The sequence below is a fragment of the Sus scrofa genome, chromosome 4, assembly GCF_000003025.6.
Source record: "Sus scrofa isolate TJ Tabasco breed Duroc chromosome 4, Sscrofa11.1, whole genome shotgun sequence".
Lineage (NCBI taxonomy): Eukaryota > Metazoa > Chordata > Mammalia > Artiodactyla > Suidae > Sus > Sus scrofa.
Window position 1 is genome coordinate 73,834,200 of NC_010446.5, and position 25,248 is coordinate 73,859,447.

The 25,248-nt window shown below is 38.5% G+C and overlaps 1 protein-coding gene across 3 annotated transcripts in view; it reads left to right on the plus strand.

Moving 5' to 3' along the window:
* Positions 1–25,248, plus strand: part of TOX (thymocyte selection associated high mobility group box) — a 305,173-nt gene that overhangs the window by 24,020 nt on the left and 255,905 nt on the right. The window contains exon 1 of one of the 3 annotated variants that reach the window (XM_021089344.1): positions 1,226–6,847. The exons of the other annotated variants lie outside the window; for them this stretch is intronic. The gene's annotated coding sequence lies outside the window, so the exon portion shown is untranslated. Of the gene's footprint in view, positions 1–1,225; positions 6,848–25,248 lie in introns of those variants that run through there. 3 annotated transcript variants of the gene reach the window in all.

Below are 25,248 nucleotides of genomic sequence, written 5' to 3' on the forward strand. Positions count from 1 at the left end.
GAGTGGGAGAGTTGGACATCCTTTTTACAGTAGAGGAAACTGAGGTTCAGAGTGTTTAAGTAAATTATTTAAAATCCTCTTGCTAGTAAATGACAGAATAGGAATATGCTAATGAGTGAGCTGATATAAATCCTTCTTCGGACATTATTCTTCAGTAAGTCAGTTCTCTCGAATTCATGAACCAAGGTGATAATGCCTGCGTAAACATTCAAATCTTGGGCTCAGGGAAAACACCCTAGGAAATGCTCATTTTTTTCACCTTGGAGAATTCTTGTTTTTTGTTTGTTTGTTCCTTTTTCTTCTTTTGGCCACCCTGCGGCAATGGAGTTCATATGGAGTTTCTGGCCAGGGACAGATCCGAGATGCAGTTTGCAACTTATGCTGCCACTGTGGCAACGCCAGATCCTTAACCCACTGCGCTCGGCTAGGGATTAAACCTGTGTCCCAGAGCTGCAGAGACACTGCTGATCCATTGCACCTGAGTCACTTTTAAAGCGTGTGCAAGAATACGCTTATTTTGTGGGAGATTTTTGTTGTTGTTGTGTTGGGTTTTTTTGTTGTTGTTGTTTTTTGTTTTTGTTTTTGTTTTTGTTTTAGGACTGCAGGTGTGGCAAATGGAATTTCCCAGGCTAGGGGTCAAATCAGAGCTGCAGCTGCCGGCCTGCACCACAGCCACAGCAACGTGGATCCAAAACGTGTCTACAGATTATACCACAGCTCACTGAAACCCCAGATCCTTAACCCACTGAGCGGAGCCAGGGAATGAACCCACATCCTTGTGGATACTAGTCAGGTTTATCACCACTGAGCCACAATGGGAACGGGAACTCCACTTTTGTGTTATTTTTATTATGAATTTTCTTTCAGGGTATACCTGAGAGAACTCAAGAGATGCACCAAAAGTCCACATTGACAGTGGAAGAAAGCTCCCCTTGAAGTGAATATTAGAAATCTTAGGTGTATTTTTTTTACTGTGCTGAAATATGGGCAGAACATAGCTATGAAATTTCTATGGAAAGCTAAAAAAAATGTAACTTTTAAAGCAAATATTTTCTTTTTAATTTTTTTTTAATTTTTTTGTCTTTTGTCTTTTTAGGGCCATACCCATGGCATATGGAGGCTCCCAGGCTAGGGGTCCAATTGGAACTGTAGTCGCTGGCCTACACCACAGCCACAGCAACGCCAGATCTGAGCCATGTCTGCGACCTACACCACAGCTCATGGCAATGCCTGATCCTTAACCCACTGGCAAGGCCAGGGATCAAACCTGTGTCCTCATAGATGCTAGTCAGATTCATTTCCACTGAGCCATGACAGGAACTCTGCAGCTATTTTCTTTATATATCTAACTGCAAAGTCAAAATTATGGCCTAAAATGAGTAACCTCAATTACTTAACTCAATAAAAGTTAACAAAACCAGGAAAAATACAAATGTGATCAGATATAATTCTTGCCCATGGTCACTTAGAACATTATAGGCTGTGTAAGACTTGTGCTGAATGAGGAAGTGAGTTTTAGTGATGGTTCTGTGAAAGAAATGCAAATGTTAGTGAATGTTGAATAATAGCATTCAGATATTAAGAAAAGAAATCATTATCTAGTCTTTACTTTTTCCATTATTTTGGGATACCATGTAGCAGTGGGGTTTTTTTGTGCCGTTACCAAATAGAGTGACATTAGTAAGACAAAAGACTCTTTGAGTGTCCTTTCTTTAGAAACTGGGAAGAAAGGTGACTAAAATATGTGTTTCCCTTATAAAGTTGTCTGTGAAAATGTATACCTCCTTGGGGACTTAGATATCTTTGAGGAATACTGCTCATTCTTCAGTCTGTGTATTTATTTCTAAATTCTGCACTGCTTCAGAAATCCTACACTTGACTCATGCCAATTATTGGTTTGTCTTTTTTAATTTTAATTACAAAGTCTTTCAAATCCAGTTATTATTATCACTCATGATAATAATTAAAAATCCAATTATTATTATTACACATCTTTCAACCCCAATAATTATAATACTTATTCTTGCATTTCTATTATAAATTATACAGCAGTAAACAGAATAAAAGGTCAAAACATTCCCACTTTCTCCTTCAGTTCTACCTCCAGAAATAATTTCTGCTAATAGTTTAGTGTGTACCTTTCCATTGTTTTCACTATTTTTATTTAAGCATAAACGCTGATAGTGTTAGAGATGCATTTAATATATACGGGGTATTACAAAATCTATAAAGCGTGTAATTTTTTACCAAATTAGAATTATGCTCTGTGGTGCTGTTTTTTAGTTTGCTTATCATAATTTTTCAGTAAATAATAATTTGCCATCACTTTTGATATTTTGATGTTATAAGCAACTATTATCTTATTTAGTGTAACAAGCCTATAAGGAAATGCAAATGATGTGACGTTCTCTGTAGGAAACTCTATTTTTGCCCCAGACCAATAAAAGTTGATCAAGTCTATAATTGATTCCTCCTGAGTTATTTTTAAAAGGTTGAATTATTTGGGAAAAAATAGGATTTCTAGGTAAGACACTCAGGTTATCAAGTAACTCTACCATTTAATTAAGGCCATATATGCAGAAGCAAGAATGTATTTTCAAGCAGACAGATTCTCATTGCAAGTACAACTGAGCAGCAATGATTCTACCTTACAGCAGAAAGAAAAGATTTTATGTACATTTTCTAGACAGGTAGTCCCCCATTTCAGGGGTGTAGAGATAGCTGTATGTATTTAATTATTTTACCAGGCTTAAAGGGAACGTGTTTGAAGTAGTAACAGTCACAAGAGTTGGCTCAAAAGCATTTTGAGAAAGTGAAATATTTCAAAAAGAGGTGATGGACTCAGTACTTAGGCTATGCCTCGATATAATGAAGTACATAATAATCATTCAGTGAATGTAATTGGAGCACTCATGACCTTTGCTTGTTTCTATTGGGAATTAAAATAAGAATAAGATATAGTTGGATCAAGGACTTTAAACTTCTAGAGATGCTTTTACCTACATTATTTCTTAGCAGCTGTGATGGAGAGTGGACACTGCTGTAAAGAAATGAAGCTCAGGTGTAATAAATAACAGGCAGCCCGTAAGTGATGAAACCAGAATTGGAAGGAGGCTATCACCTCAGAGCCTACATAGGAAGGACAGAAAAGTCTTGACTGCAGAGGTCTAGCATGACCCCATCCCGTGCCCATACAGAAAGTGCTAATCAGGATTTCCTGTCGTGGTGCAGCGGTTAACGAATCCGACTAGGAACCATGAGGTTGCAGGTTCGATCCCTGGCCTTGCTCAGTGGGTTAAGGGTCCGGCGTTGCCATGAGCTGTGGTGTAGGTCGCAGATGAGGCTTGGATCCTGCATTGCTGTGGCTCTGGTGTAGGCCAGTGGCTACAGCTCCGATTCGACCCCTAGCCTGGGAACCTCCACATGCTATGTGAGTGGCCCTAGAAAAGGCAATAAGACCAAAAAAAAAAAAAGAAAGTGCTAATCAGTCTCCAACTTTTCCTGCTCAGTTCAGAGACAGCTTTATATTCCCCTTCTAGATGTAGCACTCACTGGTTTTGGTCTTCACCCCCTGTTTGCCAATTCTGTCCTGAGCTCTTTCTTTTCTACCTTGTTGCTTCTCAAGAACACACAGTTTATGTCAGAACCACAAACATTTCTAGTGCAGTTATTCTGATGTCAGCATGGGGAGTTCAGGGTAAACAGGATACAGTTATTTTCCAGTAGGGCAGAGAGACACATATGAAGGTAATTACAACGTATTGTGGAAGCTGCGAAAGTAGAACAATGCCCAGGAAGGACAAGGGGAGGCCCTGGTCTGGCCTGGACTTCAAGGAAGACTTCCTAAAGAAGATGGTGGGAAATGAAGGATCCAGTAAAAATCAGCCAGGTGAAGGGTGGGAAGATCAAGAAACCAGCATGCACCAAACTAGGTTGTGAGTCACCTTGAGCCTTTGGGGAGCTGCTCGAAGATTGATATTGCTAGAACAAGGGGGATTAGGCCTGGGTTTAGACTCTGAGTTATGTTGAAGGGGTTGGCATTTATTTGCTGATGTTTATAAGAAGCCATTTAAAGGTTTTATTGAGGAAGTGACCTAGCAGATGTCGACCATAGAGAGATTACTCAGGCTTCGGTGCAGTGACTGGGTTGGTAAAGAGGATGGAAAGTGGGAATGCCAATTTGGTATCCATCAGACTGATAGTTTTCCAACCTTTAAAGAGCAGCAAAAGCCTTAAAAAACATATACACTGAAATTTACTAAATATAGGAGACAGAAAAAGAGGAACCTTAGGTCTTCTGGTAGAAACTTTGAAAACTATTGATCTAGATGTAGATGAAGGGAGAATGAAGTGGCAGCATTGATCTAACATGGCAGAGATCAATGGAGAGATTTGTGATGTGTACAAGAGGAAAAATCAGATGTGGATGATTGGTTGGGTGCCAGTGACTGAGAAAGAAAATCATTTCCAACATGACAACAACATTTATTGATACCATGGACCAGGCATGTATGGAAGCCCTGTGCTGAACACTCTACATGAATTATGTAATTTTTATAACAACCCTGTAAGAGAGATGCTCCCATTAACTTCAATTTACAGATGAAGAAACAGACTAAAGAAGCTAGGCATAAAACTGAGCTAAGAGTATTATCAGACCTGTCTGTTTGTATTGCCCAAGAAGAGCTTATTGGGAGTGAAAAATAACAGACCAGGAATGGAATCATGGGGGACCCCAAGTTTTAAGTGCTAAAGAGAGGAAGAGATTTAAAAAGAAGAATCAGAACCAGGATAGAGTGGTGTCACTGATGCCAAAAGAATAAAGAGTTCTAGGGAGTGTTTTGTCAACAACGAATATTATAATAAGATAACGATGGAGAAATGGCCCATAAAATTTGCCTATATTGAAACATTAGCAACTTGATGAAAGTAGTTTAAACGGAGTAATGAGTATTGAAGTTAGATAATAATGGAACTAGGAGTGAGAGAAATTGAGGTTGTTGAGTCTGAGAGTATGGGTGGCTCTTCTACACATTTACCTGAGGAAATGGATGGAGCAGTGTTTGGGGGAGATAGCTGGAGTGGTTATTTTCGGATCAGAGAATCTTAAGTATATTTATATGGAGAAGATAGTGTTACTGGAGAGGATCGAGTAGTGGAGACAGTCTCAGGACTCACTGGGCCTGGAGTGGAGCTGGAATGGCGCTGCCTTCAGCAGAAGGAAGGGCACCAATGGTTTGAAACTGCAGGAAGCAAGAAAGGAAAAATGCAGAAGGTAGTTGATTTATGCTATGGGTCTCCAACCTGAGGATCCTCCCACCAATGCCCCTGGTTACTTAGTGAACAGAGCAGAGTCATATGCTCAGAGTGATGAAATGCAGTTGGTTAGCAGCTTTCAAGAGATGATTGAAGAAGTGGAATGAGTGCTGTGAAATGAGGGAGAAGGAGCCAGTCAAGACAAGAACAAGGAATTGTGGGCAACATTGTAGAGTCATCTGAAAGCAGGGACTGGAGATATATGAGTTTCTTCTCCAAGGAATTCATAACCTAGAGAAAGTTATATCTAACCCTCCCCAGCACCCTGGACCCCTCCTTTCTTTGGAGATGCTTCTATTAATGGCGGGTGCTATTGGCATTCTCTGTTTTGTCTTTTCCTTCTAAATTTCTTTAGAAATACACAAAGGACACACAGGGTCCATCTCTCGATATTAGATGATGGTTGGTCATATTCCGCATTGTAAACAGCACAATGGGTACAATCAAAGAGCGCTTAGATCTAGGTGAAACTTTAAGAATGCAAAGCAATTAGTAGGCTGATAATAATTTTACTTCCGTTACCTACTGCAGGATTCTCCACACTACTTGCCGGGGAACATAAGTGTCTTGTGAAATTAATAGGTGCTCCATGAGAGCAAAGTTTTCCTAGGTCAAAAAAATTAAAACATCATTGTATACAGTCTCAAGAGACTCACTAAATGTTAGCTTATAAATGGCTCTGAGAAGTCCTGCTGGATTGTCGTTTGTTTTAACTTTGTGTAACCCAGTTGAACATGGTTAAGAAAAAAATGATTGCATATTTGGAATATGACTATCATGCGCTGAAAGCACCTGATCATATCAATGACCAGTAAATTGGGTCTGGTGGGGACTTGAGTCTGATGGGCCGTCAGTGGAGACTGCTGGTCAGAAAGCCTTACATCCTCAGCGTGGATGGCAATATTAGCTTATGGTTAATGGTTTGAGTTAATTAAGGCTGATGTTGCTTCCCTGAGGCTCTTACATGCCACTAGAGTCCTTGGAATCCCACTGCAGTCCCTGAGTCTGGGATGTCACTTCCAAGGGGCTACTTGAGGGGCTTGTGGGAACTCTAACTGAATGTACCCCCAGACTACTGAGGAGCTGAGAGAGGTCACTATAAAATCCCACAGCCAACTGAACTCGAGACAGGGCCCTGAAGTGAGGAAACACATAACCGGAAGCCACTGAACAATAACATCTTGGGCACGCACACATTACGTCCTGAGATCCATGTTGGGATCTGGGCACGCATGCTACAGCCTGGGCAAGCACGCAAGCTACGTCCTGAGGACGCACACATTACGACTTTAGACCCATATTGCGACCTGGGCACGCACGCTACGTCCTCAGCATGCACACATTACGCCCTGAGACCCATGTTGCATCCTGGGCAGGCACGTACCTACGTCCTGGGCACGCGCACATTACGTCCTGGATCCCATGTTGCGTCCCCGGGCACGCACGCCAAGTGGAGCTTGCGTGTTCTGTCCTGAGGGAGCATGTTACGTTTCCTGTCAGCTTCAGGCGCTGTTGGAAAGCCTCTTGAAAAGTAAGTTCACACTTAATAAGCTCAAAGCTTATTAAGATCTTGATTTCTGCTTTGTCATGGAATACGAATTGTATGTTCTTTTTAGGTCTCTACATATTTTATCCTAAATAAATTTGGGGGCTGACATGTTTTGCAGTCCCTTTAGGTGTAAGTATTTTTAGTCATAGGAGGCCCATCGTGCGAGCCGTAACCTGTGGTGAATAGTACCTTCCAGAAGCCCCAGTCGAGTCGCTTCGAGGGGACCCAAATGGCATCAGTTTGTTTTGATTTGCAGGCGGTGATGCATTGTCTGCAAATGCCCCAGCTTTTCTTACACCACAGCTACCTCGTTTGCCAAATATGGGAATGATCCTTTGTTCATGTTAATTGAAAATGACATCCTTATTCATCATATGCAATTTTTTTAGTCATTAAAATTCTGTCCAAAGCCTATCCAACTGCGGGGAATGGCTGAATAATACCCGGGCCTTGTTAATCTATTGTTATCAGCCTTCTGTTTTATCCTCCTGACATGAACAGAGACGGGAACTCTGAGGTCCAAACTTTGCCTTTGGTTCTGCACCCAAAATGTCATGCTGGAAACGCATTTTTGGCTAGGCTCATCCAGAAAGTGTTGAGAGGCTTTCATTTTGCTTGAAGGGTCAGAGACTTAGGCCTGATTTTATTCCCATTGGAAATATAAATTCCTATGATAAAATTTCCTTTGCGTTGTTACAATCCAGCAACTTTCTAGTACAGTTGTTTAAGATAGTGAGGAGAAATGAACTTCTGAAAGTAAAAAAATAAAATAAAAAATGAGTCTGGGTCTCAATTACACTGGTAATCATCACCTGAATTAAGACATAGCCATAGGCTGTATCTGCTTAATGTCTTATTCTTTCTTTGTGACCTTCTGAAAAGTAGTAAAAAAACACATTAAAATAATTTATATTAGATGTCAAAAATGTGTTTTTTGTGTATGTGTGTGATAAAGGTTTCCATCCCTTTGATTAAATTTATGTTTATATTTGACACATTCTTGAGGTACATAAATTCGCATGACAGTGGAAGTCTACACACTCCCAGTACCCAGGACCAGGCTGAGTTGAATTTAGACACATGACATAAATAAAAGTGGTTTTATGTTTCACCTTCATCTGGTAGGTGAGCTCTCCACCTTTTCTTGTGAAACATAATCGGTTGTGACATGGCAAAATTAGATCCTGGCTATTTATTATCTTCTGAAATCAAACCCCATAACTGGGAAAGCATGTGGTAGGTCTGCAGGGGCAGCTTGCATGCAGAGAAGAAGGGGGTGGGCTTTACAGTTTTATAAGCTCAAGGTGATTTTCTCCAACATCTCCAGCATTTTAATTAATTACCCTGAAAGATTGAGTAAATTATTATTTGAATACTTTATGGCATTACATGTTAACATTTCAAGGACAAAGTGCTGTACTTTGCTTTTCAACAATGCCTCATCTGTCAGAATATATCTTTGAAATTTATGTAGTTTGCTGCAGAGTAAAGAGGGGACAGACCTAGAATCTTATGAATTACTAGGAGACATCAGAGTCAAATGTGATATAGTCCATAACAAAAGGAGTATTTGTTGATATCTGATTTCCAGTTAGAAATGAATGAAATTAACGATTAGCTGCATTTTCTCAGAACATATTAAATGAAATTGGCTCTCTTTGATGAAGTTTTTCTGTGTGTGTGTGTTTTTTTTTTGTTTTTTTTTTTAACCCTTGGCAGAGGTGAAAGGCTAAGCAAATGCCTTCAAATCAAATAAATTTTACAAAAATGGTTTGAGTCATACCAGTTTCACCCAGGGTGCCATGTTTCGCACAATATGTTATGAGAGGTGTGCTTTTCTGTTTATGCTTATAGATAAAAGGTGTTTCAGCTTGGATACTGAAATCTTTAAAATATGTATGTGAGAAAGCATTCTTTGGCCTGCAGAAAGCCTCCAAGCTGAGACTGAAAGTCTTTTTAAATGTAGAAAGTGCATAATATGTCATAGGCTGTTTAGTTGATCTTTGTAACCAATAACAAGCTTCTCTCTGCAGATATAATCTTTCTTTCTCCATAAGGGCACTCAACCTTTTACTAACTTCATCCTGCCATCAGTAGATTAGATTAAATCCCCATTTACTGCATCATATTAATATTTTCAATGGCACACTAATCCAAGAAATAAATGTGTCAGTTTCTATGGCTACATTGTAATGGGCATAGCCATCAGAGAGTGCCTTAAGGCCACATAAAAGACTTAATGTACAGATTGAATAGAAGCACATTATTTATTACGAAGCTATCAGGGCGAGAAATTTAGCAATCTCATTTTAAAAATTTGCACATTTGACCTGGGCCAATTTGCCTGACTGATAATATTGAATATTTAGTATCACAATGTTTTTATAGTTTTAAGGATAAAGTGTTTCGGACTAATTTGATTTGAAGCAGTTTGTTGAATGGAATGATTTTATGTCCTTGAAATATTTATTGATACTTTTTTTTAGTTTTAGTGACAAAAAATTTACATGGGACTAAGGTATAGGCCCCTTTATAATACTGATGAGGGGAGGCTATTAAGTAAAAACAGTAGCAGAGATGGAAACAAACTCATTTGGCCTGATTCTATCATCCAACATGAACAGGTAGGGAGAAGTAAGGACAGTCATGGAGTTTGGGGAGTGGAAAAATGTGCTCCCGACAGCTCCCCACACCCCAGGAGTCAAACAGGTTTTATTCTCTATGAACTTTGGTGGGATGGTTTGATTCACCTTGAAAATTTGTAAGTCTCAGAGGGAGAAAAGTTTGTAAAGAAAAACTCTCATTCTTGTTCTCCCAAACTTCACATCCTCTGTTTCCTACTATAATAATAAGAGAAGTGCCAGGATCATTTGATAAAATAGAAGAGACCTTCTCCCAACACAAAGCCTGTGGCCTTCCTTTGGTATATTTACATTGGAACAAAAACAAAATTGGAAGTGACAATTTCAAAATGATTATATGACGTCATATAAGTTTTTAAATCAAACATATTTGACTGGATTTATTTTTTTCTTAAAATCAATGTAGACAAACTCATTTTGAAGTGGAGTGCAGCCTTTGGTGGCTGGCAGCTAAATATTATAGAATTGGAAATGTGACTAATTATTGTTGATTTATTGACTTGTTCATTGAACTGTGGGCCTAAAAATCAAGGGGATTCTTTTCCTTAAAGTTTGGTGGTAGAACATCTCTCAGATTGAAGGCTTTGTTGGTTAAAGTTATCTCGTAGTAGCTAGAGGAGTTTAACATTTTTCAGGGGGTGTATAGGGCCCACTTCTCACTATCCTTTTTTTGTATTTTTTTTTTTTTTTGCTTGGTTTGTTTCCTTACTGTTTGGCATGATTTATCATTTAAACAGACATAAAATCTTGAGTTACTACTGTAGTATTCATTGGCATATAGAATTACATTTATACCTTGCATTGCATTTGGAAAACTGTATTTTAGTTTGGGATTTGGGTAGAGAATGTTTAAAATTAGTGGATATTTTACTGTCTTCTAAACATCTGTTGAAAGACAAAAGTTATTTTTTGCTAATATTTCTTTATACTTTCTTTAAAAGCTACTAATAGTAGTGCAGACTGTAATGTTGACAAAAGCTGATATTTCTGGAATTTCACATATCAATAGACAGTGTAAAGAGCCAGTGGGAAGACAAGAGAGATTTAGCAGAGCATGTTAGTGGCTTAAACAGAGCCCTCCCAGTCTATCGAAGTCTTAAACTTTATGTTCTGGAAAAGTCCATTTCCAGTAAGTCAAAATAATCTTCATGACAATGTTTTGTCAGCATCAATGCTAAGGAGAAGTAAAAGGTGTTAATAGCATGTGGCTTAAAATTGGGGACAGACAGAAAGCTGCTGCCTAAGAATTAGTTTGAAATAAAATGTCTACATGAAGTGGTATATATATATATCTATATCTATATAGATATATATATATATATTTTTTTAAAGAGTGTTATCTGTGCTTCCACTAAAAAGTAGCTAATGCAGAGTTTTGTGTCTATTTTCCAGCACAGTATTAGCACAACCATCCTCTGATTTTTCTGAAAAGTGAATAAGGGCTCTTTGTTCTTAAAGAAGCACATTATCTCTATCTTTTACTTTGTTTCTATAGCATTTAGTTTATATTTTGATAATAAAAAACATAGTAGTTTAAGACTTCTTTCAGAATTCAAGTACAAAATACCTGAAAGGCCTAATTTAAAATAAATGTATCCTTTTATAAACTTAGTGAATAGAATAAGTATTTTAGTAAGGGCATTCTGTGGCCTAGTCATATTGAAAGTTATTTAAGCCTCTGAGTAAAAGAAATGTTTTCTACCATAACTTTCTTTATAGTGTGAGCTTTAAAAGGGTTTTATGTATTGTATACCTAAAACAAGTATTGTTTTCATAAATACCTTCATACAGCAACAGGTGTCTTCTCTATGACAGTATTTTGCAATTGAAGTTAGAAATGTGTTATTCTGAATATGGAAGCTTATTGGTGAATTTAGAAAAGATAAATGCAGGTATTCTAGCGGCAGAAAACACAGAAGGAAATTTCTATGGTGTTTTGCCCTCTTGGTTCCGAAAAGAGTGAGTTATCGTTTCTCTCTCCCATGGTCATTAATAATGACAGATGTACATGGTGCAGAGTTCACCTACATTATTGTCAGTAACAGGGCTGGCAAGAGAATATTTATTACAAGAGGAGGAGGGACAGAGAGACATGATGTTGAAACAGAAGACAAGAGCAGAGTTCAATTGTTCCTTCTATTGAAATAAAATATAATCATTCCCTAAGCTTTCTTAATAGCATTTATTTCAAAGCACTGTTATTGCAAATACATTTCATCTGCATAAATGTTCCTTGCAGTGTTGACTTAAAAACGGAAATGATCAGCCACTGATTTTTATTTTATTTTTCCAGTAAACCCATCTAATAACCAAATATATTGAATAACTCTTAAAATATCATTTGAATTGTTGATATTTTTGATTGTTAAGGTCTCCTTCCTCCCATGATAAACAGAACTAAGAGGATTTAAAATTGAGACACCTAGCATTTAAATAGTGATTTAAATTTTTGCTTAAATAAATATAATAATAGTAATGTGTAGGTTCTAAGAGAAAGAATTTACAAAGTGCATTTATATAGCCTCTCTTTTTGTTCTTTCTGTCCTACCCCTCCTGCTAATTTTCACCTATTAAGGCAGCTATTCTTGGAATTTCTTTCCTGAGTTAGTCTGTTGATTGTCCACTGAGGTACAAAGGAACGCCTGTACTTGGAGTCAGGTTTTTCTCTGCCTACCCACACTCCCCCACCCTGGCTACAGCAGTAGATACCCAGAAATAACCTCTTCAGTGCAAATCTCTGACTGAATTCTTTAAAAACAATAGTGAAGGGGGTAGGGTAGGGAGAAAAGAAACTGGATAACTGAATTTCAGAATAAAGAAAGGGAAGGGATGATGGTAAATGTGAAGATAACAGTTATGAAGATATATTAAAAGAAAACTTAAAAGTCATTTTATAACTTAGCTGAGAGAAGTCACATGACTTCTCACCATTTTTCTTGACAACAATTATAATTGTAGCGGAAATGCAGTCTAGGGTATGACCCATAGTAGGAGTCCCCAAAATTTTAGCTTTCCCTTCTCTTAAGGACAAATTCCCTGTCTGGTTCATTGTCCTATCCTTTTAACAGTGAGCTTTGTGCCCTTATCTAGAGAGCATTAAATAAATATATTTAACATATATGTGAAAGGTAGATATGTATAGGACATAGAGACATTAATTAAATAAAATTCATATCTGTAGGTATATTTTAAGATAGTTATAGCTGTAGTCATACTGTTTGCAAGCAAACCCCCTCTGTTAGTTACCAGTAGATTTCACATTGCTTTTGACTCAAGGAAACCTACCAGCTCTCATGGCCTCAAGGCCTCACAGAGTTTGGCCAGGCTGACCCTTTGAAAAGTGATGTTTTCATTTCTCTGATTCTCTGTGGATGACTTTCTTTAAAATGCAGACTTTTAAGGCATTAGTTATTCTTTCCTCTTTTAATTAAAAAAAGAAATAAGCCTTTTCCAAATTAAAATGAAGCCAAATACAAATCATTACAAAATAAAATTGAACTAATATCCAAAAATTAGTAGTTATGGGTCTATCAAATGATATTAACAAAAGTAAGGCAAGATCAGAACTCAACTGAAATGATGCTGCTATTTCAAAAAGCTATTCTCAGATAATCAGAATGAATTAGATTACTGCTTTAGTTGACTGGAAACATTCAGAGCAGAGAACCAAATTACAGCAGATCTCTTTGATTATTATGGCTCAAGGTAAAACAATTTTATCTCTTCTCCCCTTTATAAATATTAATGATTCTATGGGCAAATTCAAAGAAATACACACACAATTTTTGGTAAAGGTATGGAATTACCGTAGTCATGGACAGCCTGTCATGCAGTATTTTCCTTTTCAAATAATTTCCATTGTCAGTTATCTATGGCTTTTTTCCTTTTTCTTTTTTAGGGCCGCACCTGTGGCATATGGAAGTTCCCAGGCTAGGGGTTGAATTGGAGCTGTAGCTGCTGGCCTGCACCACAGTCACAGCAACTCGAGATCTGAACTGCGTCTGTGACCTATGGCAATGCTGTATCCCTAGCCCACTGAGCGAGGCCAGGGATTGAACGTGCATCCTCATGGATCCTAGTTGGGTTCATTACCACTGAGCCACAATGGGAACTCCCTATCTATGCTTTTTAAAACAGGGTGGAATTACTTGTTATTCCTTTGCCTCAGTTTTATCCAGTCTTTCACCATTGCTTTGAACATGATGCCAAGGGAAGCTAGAACTTCATTCTGCCTAACAAATTACAGTCATTAGAGTTTTCCCAAGTAACATGATCAATACCTTCAGAGGTATTTTATTCTACTTTGCTTAGATCTCATGTAAAGATACTTTTTCAAGTGCTGCTTTTCAGAGATACTGAATGATGCTCTGAACAGGCAGTCAAAATGTGAAACTTGAAGTCACCATAGATATATCCAGTTCTTCTGTTGCACAATAACAGAAATATAAAAAATCTTAAGCAAATGACTGTGTATGCCTTAGGGAGTTGCAGGAATCTTGCGTGGGAGCCATACCTATCTCTCAGTTCGTTCGTGCTAAGATCCTGAATCAACTTGACAACTCCCTTTCTATTCAAGAATCAAGTTCCTCCCATTTAGAAACTTTCCATGTTGCACTGTCAGGGTGATTTGTTAGGCAGAATGAAGTTCTAGCTTCCCTTGGCATCATGTTCAAAGCAATGGTGAAAGAGTGGATAAAACTGAGTTGATCCATCTTCTCCCTGCAACAGTGCATACATTCCCAAGTGCTCCACCGGAAGTGGTGGGTTGCCACTTAACTGTGTTTAACATTTGTCTTACGATGAATTAAAGGGACAGAATGATTGTCCTGTATACAGGATTGTCAGGCTCTCAATTGCTTCTATTCTTTATAGTCTAATAAATAAATTTTCCTTTTTTAATAGCACATTTTGTACATCATGGCCCTTAGCAAACAAGCAAGAATCAATAAGTATTGAACTTCATTCAGTATCAGCCATGTAAATAAAATGTCAATTGTTCAGGCTCTTAGTCCGGACAAGTCTTTCATCAAGACTATCTGGAACCTTCCAACTCCCACCAGGAGAGAATTGATGCAGGAGCAGTTCTCTGCCAGAATAACAGCAAAAATGTGCTTGTATACATCATGTATGTTTCAGGAGCTCTATAAGGGAGGCCTCAAACTCAGGGACTAGAGCAATGAGAGGCACATTCTTGGGTACCAAGTGTCATGCCTTTCCTGGTTACGTCCCATTTGGGAAGTGAATGCCTCTGACAATGACTTCTTGATGAAAAAGATCTGAAGGAGATACTCACATGGACCCTCAAGAGCAGGTGAAATATCTCTGTCCAAACTCACATGGGAAGGAGTGGAGCATTGACACTGGGCATCTGAGAGCACATTAGGAGGTGGTATGCTCACTAGCACTTACTACCTTGGCTGTAGACTATATCATAGGGGGAACGAAGAGCACTTACTTCCTTGTTTATAGACTATATCATAGGGGGAACATTTATAATTTCAGGAGAGATGGTTGTCTGTGATTGCAGTAGAATTCCTTAGAGATGTTCACCCCAGACCAGAGCTGCCTTGAGCAGTCAGTGGGATTCTGACACCCCAGTTTCTGGTCAGAGCTCTGCTGGGGACAGAGGTTATTCAGGAGCTGTGTGATCCTGGCTCAGGAGCTGTGTGATCCTGGCTCAGGAGCTGTGTGATCCTGGCTCATTCAGTCTCTTCTCCACTTTCAATTTGCTTGGTAAAATGAAAAAAATTCTACTGGCTTTTTGGATGGTTGTGAGGATTCAATTATGAGATAATGGATGTGCAGTTACTTTATAAAGTACAATACAAATGATATTCTAGTATTCCCACTGATAGAGTCAGAGTTGTTGTTTTGTTGTTAGACTATGTTTGTCCTGAATTTAGGTATTTGGGGAGACCATATATAATAAACTGGAGAACAGTATAAAGAAGAACATAATTAAATGCAGGAATGGGGAGTTCCCATGATGGCTCAGTGGAAATGAATCTAACTAGCATCCATGAGGATGCAGGTTGTATCCCTGGCCTTGCTCAGTAGGTTAAGGATGCGGCGTTGCCGTGAGCTGTGGTGTAGGTCACAGACCCAGCTCGGATCTGGCGTTGCTGTGGCTGTGGCAAAGGCCAGCGGCTACAGCTCCTATTTGACCCCAAGCCTGGGAACCTTCATTTGCTGCTAGTGCAGCCCTAGAAAGACAAAAAAAAAAAAAAAAAGACCAAAAAAAAAAAAAATGTAGGGATAGCATTTTGCATGCTAAAAAGATTTGATCTACTTCATGGAAAGGGTGTCCTTTTGAACAGAAGTTTTTGGTTTCACTTAAAACAGGCATGAGAGATGATTTATTTGTAATAACAATTGACTAAACTAGTGGCAAAAAATTACCAGAATGAAAAATAACTATTATGTTAATCACATTGTATCCTTTTACCCTTCCTAAAAAATGGAGATCTCTCTCCCCTTCACATGGACTCTTCTTGACCCCTTAGTAATGAGTAAACCATTTGACTTGACCTTTGTTAAAGAAAAAATATTCTGAAACTTGACAAAATGATGAGAAAGATTTTAATTAAAGACTATTGTGATAGGTGGTGTCAAGACTGTTGCAACTCTGAATGCAACAAGAATAAATAGGGAATTTATTATAGTCAAAGAGCTTCTTTGCAGGAGAGAGGAGAGAATGCAACATAATATTAAGGGTAATTACTGTGGAAAGGGGGAGTTCCCACTAAACTGACCTAACAGGATTCTTGTTGGAGACAGGCCAGGGTGATCAGATATGAAGGATGGGGTGATGGGAGATGGGGAATTTGATCAGATATTTGGGGGAGGGGGACTTCTCTAAACTGGTTTAGAAGGATTCTTTCTAAAACTAGACATTACAAGGACAGACACTTTAGCCCCAGGTTGAGACATAGTTGAGAAGAAGGCTCAGAGGAACCTGACTAGTGTTTAGTCAAGGAATCTTTGTCATCCTTCAGTTGCTGCCTTTCTCTCTCTGCCCTTTATTCTCCAGTTGGCACATATGCTATCATGGTTTTATCTGTGACTATAATGCTGACTGAAAAGCCCTAACATCAGTAGATATCAAATCCTGTGATTTTCATGTTTTATTTTTGCAGACATTTTAGGCTAGCATCTCCAAAATCAAACTTAAAACTATCTCTCTTTCACCATTTTTGCCATTATCATCTTTGTTCTTCTGTTCCTTAAAGCTAAATATCTGGAAGTCTTCTTTGCATGCTTTTCTTCATCACATCAATTCATTTTTGTAGTTTGTCTTGGACTGTGCTGGAATTCCTGTTTTCACCAGTACCATCTCACGACTGTGTCCCCACAAGAGCCTTTATCTGCTGTCCGTGCCTTCAGATCTGCTTTACATGCACTGATCTTAGTCACAATGTAATTTCCTTATTCCTCCAGTGGCTGCTAACTTTCTCTTGCATGAAATCTTAAACTTTGCATGGCTTCCCTATGATACTCTTTTCCATGCCACTGTAACTTGGAATGCTCATGCTTTACCCACGTTCTTTGTATCCCTTGAAGCACATGGTCAGGGGCCACATCTTCCTTCTTCCTTCCTTCCTTCCTTCCTTTTCCTAATTTCAGTTCACCTTCATTTTTCTCTAATTATAATCTGTAATATTCAGAAGTAGTCTACTATATTTTAGTACTTAATATTACTCTATTTTTACACTGTATTTGTCGCATCATCCTTTTTTATTTATGATTAATGTCTCAACAGTGAGGTTCAGCTCTTAGGGGCACACATTTTTCATCCAGATCTATCTGGATATCTTACAAGATTCATGGTAGATAAATGTTCATTCAATACTTATTGCTTGATTGATCATCTATTTTCTTACCCGGACAGTGTTTCACTCTTTACCTGCTGCTTTTTCTCTATTCTACAAAATATTCATCATTTTATTAGGAAAGGCAAATGTAGGAAGTACCTTTTTCGGTTAGTTTTCAGTATACTTCTTAGGCACTCATCCTTGGAGCACTTGGGTGGCACTCTTAGCAGAGAACACAACTTCTTTGCCTCTCTACAATTGAAATTTGATAGATATTTGTTCAGAGAACTGATAAATGGCATGTTTGAAGACAAATTTATTGTTGGAGAAATTGGGAATTGAGAGGTTTAGAGACTGGCTTATAGCCATGGATCAAAGTAGAGAATTAAAATTACTATCTGGACAATGTAAGCTATAAAAAAAGCAAAATTTATAAATATTAAGGACAGTGATGAAATAGGAGAATGGTTTATGAACTTTGAAAATTAGTGCTTTATCTTTGCATAATAATATCTACAAGCCCCACTGAAACCATGTTATTTAGGTGAAGGGAGTACCTGGTCACAACTCAGGAATTGTATTTTGGGGTCCTCTGGAGGGCAGAGGGGTGAACAGAGCAAATTATGTTGTCATTTCTAGATGGAACACTTAATATTGTTTAAGTCAGGTCTTCCAAATCTGTCCAAGGGAAGACTCGATTTCCATTAAATAGATTTATGGAGACCATGAACATTCTTCTCTAGCTCAGGGATTTGTGCTTAATTTTCTGGGATCCTGTCCAATGATAATTTCTTGAGGAGTTGAATTCTGTGAAGGAAAAACTGAGATAAAAAATACTCTACTATCTGTGCTGGCCTCAAAATAAGTTGGACTCTGAGTTCCATGGCCATGGTCCCCACACACCCCCACCAACCTCAATAACTGTTTGGTTTCAAACAATATATTTAGTGTAGTTTTGCTCAATAAAGCTTTGGACATTTGTTGCTACAGTTGTTATTTTTATTTATTTATTTTTATTTTTTAGTGGTTTCTAGGGTATAGCAAAGGGATATTTAACAAAAGCAGAAGTTATAATTATTATAGAAGCTAACAAAGTTTATATAGTGCTGATCTCTGAGATACTTCTAACTGCTAAGATTAAACAGAAGCAAAGATAGAGGTTTGCATGTTCCCAGGTAGGATCATTTATATTCGGTTGTGTTGTGTTTTATTTTGTTTTTTGGCTGTGTTCAGAGCAAGATACCAAAAAACTAATTATTTAACTTAGTACTACATAACTTGCCGATTATAAGCATAATTTATTTCCCTAAATAATATTAATACTTAAAAAAAGTCTTCTACGTAAGGCAGTTTCCTCTTAAATAGGAAGCCTTCCTGCATTACTGGGATATGATATTACTGACCTACTGCAGTTCAGCAGTAGTAAAACAACCAGTGATGAGAAAAGAAAAAGAAATTCAGCACTATTTCTACCTAAAGAGTGGTACACTTAGTGACATTATTGAAAAAAGTCCCTTTACTTTTTTTTTTTTTTTAATGTCTATGTCAGAATGCCCAATCAAGGAAGGATGTAGTCAAAATTGGTATTCTTGCCTTAGTCAGAAATGCAGAAGTCTTATTTCCTTTTTGGTTAGTGTGTTGATCTATGTGTTTATATAGTCAAAACTAAAACAAACAAACAAACAAAAAAAAAAACCAAGCATATACTTGAATTAAGTAGCTGGATTACAGCATGAGAGAGCCAATAATTTGGACTACTCAGTGAGTTGATACAGATCAACATCCAACTGAAGGACCACATCATGACTCTTCATAGCCACCTGTGGTCAAAACCTGCTTACTGGAGTTCCCATCATGGCTCAGTGCTTAATGAACCTGACTAGTATCCATGAGGATGTGGGTTCAATGCCTGGCCTTGCTCAGTGGGTTAAAGATCCGGCGTTGCTGTGGTTGTGGTGTAGGCCGGCGGCTACAGCTCTAATTGGACCCCTAGCCTGGGAACCTCCATATGCCACAGGTGCCACCCTAGAAAGAAAAAAGACAAAAAATAACCAAGACAACAACAACAGCAACCAAAAAACCCTGCTTACCTAGATGAAGTTCAAAGGTAATTGTTCAGGTTTTCTTTCAGTTTTGTCTTTCTGGACACAACCATCATTTAACACTTCAGGGCATTGTGATTTAAGAAAAAAATGTGTGGCAGTTTGGCCATCTCATAATTCTAAAATTAACCTCTTTCAATGTTTCTGTATTTCCTCCCCCAGAAATTCTTTACATCTTTTATTTATAAATGTGCTACTCCTTAAAAATAAAAGCATAACTATGGGAAGCTGTCACTAGAATTTGGTATTGAGCAGTTAATTAAGAAAGAAACGTTTTGTTTTCTGGTGATTAATATTCAAGGGAAGAAAGGTACCTTGAGTGGAGAACATTCCACATAAAACAATGTAAACTTGCCTAGTTCCTAAGACCTAAGCAGTATGTGTGCTTTGTGGCGTGTAAAAAGATGGAGAGTGCATCAACACAAGTGTGAGCTAGATTTTGGCATTCTAAGACTCTTTCTGCTCCAAAGCCACCCAACCTCCTCCAACCCCTGCTCTTCCTCATTCCCTCCCTCTTTTTAAATGGAATTTCGGTGAATCAGGCCTCAAACTTGCTTTAGCCTTGATACTGTCACCATGTCTGTGGACTTTTCATGACTATTGTAAAAAAGGGAGCTGAAGCAAAAAAAATTTCCACCAATTGTAATTTATAGTATAGCTGGTAATCATTCTATTCTGTAGATGCAATTACTACCTGAAAAATGAGAAATACTGTGCTTTCTTATATTTCTGGCTTTATCTATGATTAATATTCACTATCTTACAGAGATTTAGATAAATCACTGTTGTTTAGGATGCAACCACATGATAGCTTCAGTCACCTCTCTCCTCCCTCTCAGAGGTAAGGCACATTTTTACATTTTTTTCAAACTTACTCTTCCACTTACCTCATAATTTTCAGATGATCTTAAAACATCTGTCAGAAGAAAGTTGAGGTCACTAAACAAACAGATGTTTAAATTTCTAGCCAGAACATCTAAAACCCTGTCTGCACTCACTATTTATCCTTTCTTGATGCTCTTCCATCTTAGTAAAGGCTGCATTCCTCTTTCCAAACCTGACTGAGACCTGTGCTCAGTCACAGGTAGAGACCTGTGCTCTCTAAGCTTTTTCCTCATCCCCAGGGACTTTGATCCATCAGCTGTCTTCTCTCTTTCCATGTCTTCAGTCTTGAGTCTCCCTTTGTTCTGCTCATGTTTCTTCCATCTTGAAAATACAAATACTCAAACCCAAGTTGTTCGGAAGCTTTCACTCCTGTATTCTTCCATTTACAACCAAACTTTTTGAAAGGTCAGTCTTCTTGGGTGACATACTGTCTCCATCTGTTCTGATCCTCCATTGCCCTGCACTTTTCTTAGGCCCTTGTCTCTCGTAAGGGTCAGCAGTGATGTCCATGTTGCTAAATCTACTGGACACTTTCCTCTGTGAAACCTCTCCTCTCAGTCTCTGACTCACTGTACAATATACCCCATTTTTTCTTGTCCCTTTCTGTTTCTTCCCATGTTCTTCTTCTTTTGTGGACCTTTTAGCTCAATAAGCCAATGCTTTTTATTTAATTCATTGAAAATTGTAGCTGTTTTGGCCACGTCTTGGGTTGGAGCATGCTGAGCTTGTGAACCATGTCGTTAGTTAGGACCCTGTGTCATAACTGCTGGCATTCCCCAGGGCTTGTCTTTGGACCCCCTTTTAAGACGCATATAGTTTTTGGAGTTCCCATTGTGGTGCAGGGGAAATGAGTCCGACTAGTAACCATGAGATCATGGGTTCGATCCCTAATCTTGTTCAATGGGTTAAGGATCTGGCTTGGACGTTAACTGTGGTGTAGGTCACAGACGCAGCTTGGATCCTGCATTGTTGTGGCTGTGTGTATGTAGGCTGGCAGCTATAGCTCCGCTTCAGCCCCTAACCTGGGAACCTCTATAGGCCGCGGGGGCGTCCCTAAAAAGCAAGAAGCATATAGATATCGCTGGTGACTAATCCCAAATAAATGACTTCAGCCACCACTCAGTCCTGCTTGTTGCCTTGTTATAATCTCAAATGTGGTGAATTGTACCAATTATCTGGTCATGCAGCTGACAACCTGGGAAGGATTCTAGATCGTTTTCTCTTTATCTTCCTCTGCATCCAGTGCATTACTAACACCTCTCTGTTCTTGAAATGTCTCCTATTCATTACCTTCCTTTCCTTTGCTACTTCCTCTCTGACATCAGCCCTCATCACTTCTCACTGGATCACTTGAATCCTTCTTGCTGTCCATCCTTCTTGCTGTCAACTCCTTTGCATGGCACACAGGCCCTCCTGGTTGGACTCTTTGTTTCCTGCCTCCCGTATCTCTGCCGTCAATGCTCCCTCACATGTACTATGACCTGCCTGTGCCTTGCTGTTTCAAGCCACCATGAAATCACATGGATGACTCTTTCTACCTCAAATGCCCCCTTTTTGTCCTACTTGGCTGACTTCTGCAAATTCTTCTGTTATTCCTTCTGGAAGTCTTTCCAGCCTCACCAGACCCAGCTTGAATTTGAAGCACTTCTTCTGGGCCCATAGCTGCCTCCAAATACCTACACTAACTAACTTAGGACAATAGGGAATACTGTGATAGTTGGTGAAGTGGTTACAGACCTAGGCTCCATAATCAGGCTGGCTAGGAATGTGGCTTGGTTCTAGCAGTCAGTCACAGCACGATGGCGGCAAGTTAACCTCACTTGTCTGTGCCTCAGTTTCCCGATCTTTAAAGTGGAGATAACATTACTGAGCATATCGGGTTGTTATAAAGATAAAATGAACAAAAATATGCAAAACATTTAGAATGCCTGGCACACATAAGTCTTAATAAAAGCTGGTTTTCTTTGTTTTCTTCCTCTTCTTTCCCTTTCTTCTTTGCCTCCCCTTTTCCTCCTCCTCCTTTTTCTTCTCTTCATTTTCATCTTTCCCCTCCACCTTCCTTGTCTTTTTCTTTCTATGTCTCTTCCTCCTTTATATCCATCTTCCCAGTCAGGCCTCTGAGGAGGCCTTGTGGGTACTCAGACTATGTTATATTCAATTCTGGGCCCCATGACCTGTCATAGAGAATATTTTTTATTGGATGGTGGGGAGAATATCATGTTTTTTCTACCTTCAAAATATTATTATTTTCACCGTTCCGAGTTAGTGAATACATGTCATTAAATTAAGGGTAAACTACAGAGGTCTTCAGGAAACCTGTGTGAATGCTAACTATGCAAGAATGAGGTCCTATGTAAATTAGTAAATAACGGGGGTCTTTTTGTTAGTGATTGTCACTAATCACCAGTATTATGGAATTTACCTTGTGTATGTTATTTAATTTTTGTGCTGCAACTAGTTAAGATTATCAGCATTTAAAACATTAAAGATTATAAATTAAGTTTATAAAGTTAAGATTAAATTAGGATTAAAGCATTAAGTTAAGAGTAAAGCATAAAGTTAAGATTATAACCATTTAAAACACTGTGTTGTGGTGCAGTGGAAATGAATCCAACTAGTATCCACAAAGATGAGAATTTGATCCCTGGCCTCCCGCAGTGGGTCACAGATCTGGCATTGGTTGCCACGTGCTGTGGTGTAGGTTGCAGACACAGCTCAGATCCTGCTGAGCTTTTCGTGGCTGTGGTGTAGGCCAGCAGCTACAGCTCTGATTCGATCCCTAGCCTGGGAACCTCCGTATGCTGCAGGTGCCACCCTAAAAAGCAAACAAAAACAAAACAAAACAACAAAAACCCAGAAAACAAAAAAACAAATTATTAATCTGTTCTCAGAAATGTCAAACATTTATATATCACTTTCTGTGTGTCAGGCATGGTTGGAAGACCTTTTATATATGAATGCTATCCATTATTTCCATTTGTAATGTCTGATATTCACAAGTTACATTTTACACTTTACATAGATTACTTATTTTATATATAATAATTATATATAATAATTACTATGTTTTTACCTTTTCCTACTAGAAAAGAAATGACAGATAAAAAGATCTGCAGAAAAGGCTTTTGTTTAGCTTGATTTTACTTACTACTTCTTGAACCCTCTTCCTCCTCTAGCCCCATATCTGATATAGGAGTCTATATATATATACAAGATTGTTTTAAGTTGTTGGTCTCTTAATTGCAGGTGCATCTCCAGTGTCCTGCATTTGTACCGTCCTCTTCTCAAGATTTCTGATTTTGGTAGCATGTTTGCGTGTGGATGATTTCCTACCTTTACTATATGTATGTCTTTACTGGTGAACCTTGTCATTTGTAATATTTTTGCTGCTAGTTATGACCTTTTCTTTTCCATCTAGAGAAATTCCTTTAGTATTTGTTGTAAAGCTGGGTTTAGTGGTGCTGACTTCTCTTAGCTTTTGCTTTTCTGTAAAGCTTTTGATTTCTCCTTAAAATCTGAATGAGAGCTTTGCTGGGTAGAGTAATCTTGGTTGGAAGTTTTTTCTTTTCATCACTTTAAGTATATCATGACACTCCCTTCTGGCCTGCAGAGTTTCTGCTGAAAAATCTGCCAGTAACCTTATTGGAGTTCCCCTGTATGTTATTTGTTCCTTTTCCCTAGCTACTTTCAATTATTTTCTCTTTGTGTTTAATTTTGGTCAGTTTGATTAATATGAGGTGTTATTGCGGTATTCCTCCTTGAGTTTATTTTATATGGTACTCATTGCGCTTCTTAGATTTGAGCGAGTGATTCCTTTCCCATGTTAGGGAAGTTTTTGGCTGTTATCTCTTCAAATATTTTTTCTGGCCTTTTCTCTCTTTCTTCTGGCACCCCTGTAATATGCATCTTGGTCCTTTTAACGTTGTTCCAGAGTCCTCTTAGACTGTTTTCATTTCTTTTTAATCTTTTTTCTCTTTTCTGTTCCATTATCAGTGATTTCCACTAGTCTGTCCTCCACTTTGCTTATTCATTCTTCTGCCTCCTGTATTCCACTATTAGTTGCTTCTAAAGAATTTTTAATTTCCGTTACTGTATTTTGCATCGCTGTTTGCTTAATCCTTAAATCTTGTATTTCTTTGCTGAATGTTTCTTGTAATTTATCAATCTTTGCCTCCAGTTTATTTCCCAGATCTTGAATCATCTTCACTATCATCAGTCTAGTCTTTTTCATGGAGGTTGATAATCTCCAGATCACTTAGCTGTTTTTCTGGGTTTTTTTCTTGCTCCTTTATCTGAGTCATAATTCTCTGCCTTTTCATTTTGTATAGATTTGTGGTGCAGTCTCCTTTTTGCAGACAATAGAGTTGTAGCCTCTCTTGCTTCTGATGTCCGCTCCCCCTTGTGGCTGAAATTGGTATGGGGGCTTGCTCTAGGCTTCCTGATGGGAGGGACTTGTGCTTGCCCACTGGTAGGTGGAGCTGATTATTATCCCTCTGGTGGGTGGGGCTTTGTCTCTGGGTGAGATTAGAGGCTGGCTATGTTCCTGGGGGTCTTTAGGCAGCCTGTTTGCTAATGGGGGGGCTGTGATCCCACCCGGATTATTGTTCGGCCTCGGACTTCTCTGTCGTGATGGGTGGGGCCAGACTTTTCCAAAACGGCCACCTCATCTTGATGTGGCCTCCTCTTTGTCTTCTTGAGTAGGATGTCTTTTTTGATAGTTTGCAGTTTATTTGGTTGAAGGCTCTTCAGCAGCTGGTTGTAATTTTGTTGCGTTTATGAGAGAAGGTGAGCTCCAGCCCTTCTACTCTGCCATCTTAATCTCTACCCCAGTATCGACTAATATTTCCAGGTACATTACTGATTGGTGGAACACAGCTTGTATAATGTCGGTATTTACCATTTGGGGTTTAATCCTATGTAATGTAGTGCATTATTTTTATTAA